This window comes from Leucopleurus acutus, assembly GCF_964270905.1.
Source record: "Leucopleurus acutus genome assembly, chromosome: 10".
In the NCBI taxonomy this organism is placed as follows: Eukaryota; Metazoa; Chordata; class Mammalia; order Artiodactyla; family Delphinidae; genus Leucopleurus; species Leucopleurus acutus.
The window spans coordinates 99,519,943-99,522,082 of record NC_139153.1 but is presented as its reverse complement, the minus strand read 5'-3'; the positions used below and the strand labels follow the sequence as shown (position 1 = coordinate 99,522,082).

The 2,140-nt window shown below is 44.0% G+C and overlaps 1 pseudogene across 1 annotated transcript; it reads right to left on the bottom strand.

Annotated features, from left to right (window-relative positions):
- Nucleotides 1-510: 510 nt before the first annotated feature.
- Nucleotides 511-1,120, bottom strand: LOC309967131 (chromatin modification-related protein MEAF6-like; annotated as a pseudogene). Its single transcript has one exon. The product of its transcript is annotated as a chromatin modification-related protein MEAF6-like (transcript).
- Between the last annotated feature and the right edge of the window lie 1,020 nt (nucleotides 1,121-2,140).

Below are 2,140 nucleotides of genomic sequence, written 5' to 3'. Positions count from 1 at the left end.
TCTACAATGGCATTGCAGAAAGTCCCCAAAGAAAATAAGATGGTAAAAACAATAACAGAAAAATGATAAAACACAAACAAAATAAGAAAACGCCAGATATGTACAGCCTCCGTCTGAAATGTGACCTCTTCTACGTTCAGCATAAAACAAACCTAGAGAACATTTCTCAATGCGCATCGCAGATGAAGCTGGTGCTAGCCAGTTGGAGGGCGGAGACATTCATTCCAAGAAGGGAGAAACGCACAGTTAGCAACTTGCTGGGATTATAACAATGTCTTGGGTTTTCCTGCAATTCTGTTACTGAAAATGACACAGAGTAAATGATATGGTCGTACAGAAATGACTTGCTTGTCACCACATTTCAGAACAAACTACTCAGAGCCACAGGCACCGGGTCTGGGAAAGCAGAGGTGGATGGCCACGCAGCCAGGTGATGGGTGTTTACCTTTGTGAGGTCGGCGGACGGAAGCAGGGCTCTATAGCCTGGACGCTTCTGCACTAATGAGTCTTCTAATAATCAGCTCGTGGTTTTCTGTTTAACTTCAGATCCATCCTGTGCCGGTTTTTATTCTTTCTTTTTTTATGGCCGCTATGATGACTCCCTGAGGAAGTAGAAGAAGCAGCCTTCTGAGGTTTCACTCCCTGCACAGATCCATCAGCTCCTCAGGATGCTCCTGGCTGGGCTCGTTTTCCTGATTGTGGAAGTCTGGAGAAGTATCACTTTCCGTCCCACTTCCTGGCTCCTTCTTTTCAATGAGCTGGTCCTGAACTCCTGCCAATGCACTTGCTGCAGCTGCTGAAGTAACTGAGGGTTTACTGAAGAGCCGCTCCTTCTATCGTTTTTTGCAATTGGAGTATTTTGGTTCGTCAGGTACTGATCCCAGCCACGAATAGTGTTGCCATACATCTGAGTGCCTTCCAGGTAGCTTCCTTCAAAAGCACAGATCTGGCTCTCCAAGATGGCCAGTGTTTGCGCCTGTTCCTGCTTCCGCTTCCCGAGCCCCGCCTGCACGTGCCGGCTGTCCGGGATCTGCGGCAGGGCCGCCTTGTTGTGCATCGCCATGTTGTACTCTCGTGGATAGATTTTTAAAAATAATTTCAAGCCAAAGGTTTTTTTTGCTTTTTTTTTAAAGTCCCAGCGTTATTTTAGACAATTTTCTGTGCCATTTAAATAAGATGGATTAATAAATTCATGTTTGCCTAATATTTCTATTTGAAATCATACATCAAAAATACCACAGGGTTCCAAATTCTATGATCTGGAGACGAAACAAAAAATACTGTTTTTGAAAGAGGAAAGGCCCTCTGAGCACACAGCAGGGAGGCCGTCTGCCAGCTGAGAGGAGAGTCCTTACCAGATACCACATCTGCAGGACCCTTGATCTTGAACTTCATCGCTCTCAGAACTGTCAGAAATAAATATCTTTTGTTTGAAAAAAAAATTCCCTTTTAGGTTCTGTATCAAGCAAGGTTCCCACGCTCATTTAGCACCTTTTCCCCTTGTCATCCTTGAATGAACAATTGATTATTTGAGATGGAGGCAGTTTTCAGAGTTCAAAGTCAGAAGTTTTTCAGAAGGTCTAGGACAGAGGTACAACTGGGGCTGGCTGATTGACAGAATTGCCTAGAGAACTTTAGAAAATCCCAGCCTCTTGGGTCCCACTCCCTGAAAGCTCTGAGTCAGTGGGGTGAGGCCCCTGAATGTATACATTTTTCTACAGTTCCCCAATCAATTAAGGTGATTGGCTGCATTTGGTAACTAAGAAACTGAGAAACGGGTACATTTCCTGTGATAGAATCGAGGGGAAAAAAAAAAAAAAAAAAAGCCCTCACCCTGGGTAACACTTTATTCAGGGAAAGCTAGAAGAGCCCTCACCCTGGGTAACACTTTATTCAGGGAAAGCTAGAAGTAACACTGAAGTATTAACTTTGCAATGATGGCCAGCACATTTTAAAAGGGAGAATGAAAACCCAGAAACTATTGGGGAGCATGCGATGCAAGGATTACGTAAGTCATGAGGTATTTAGTATGTGAGAAAAGTGACTGACATCATTGGTGAAAATTAGCCTTGGAGAGGATACGAAGATTGTCTTCAAACATTTAAAGGACCCTTTTGAGGAGGAGTTGGGCTCACAGTGT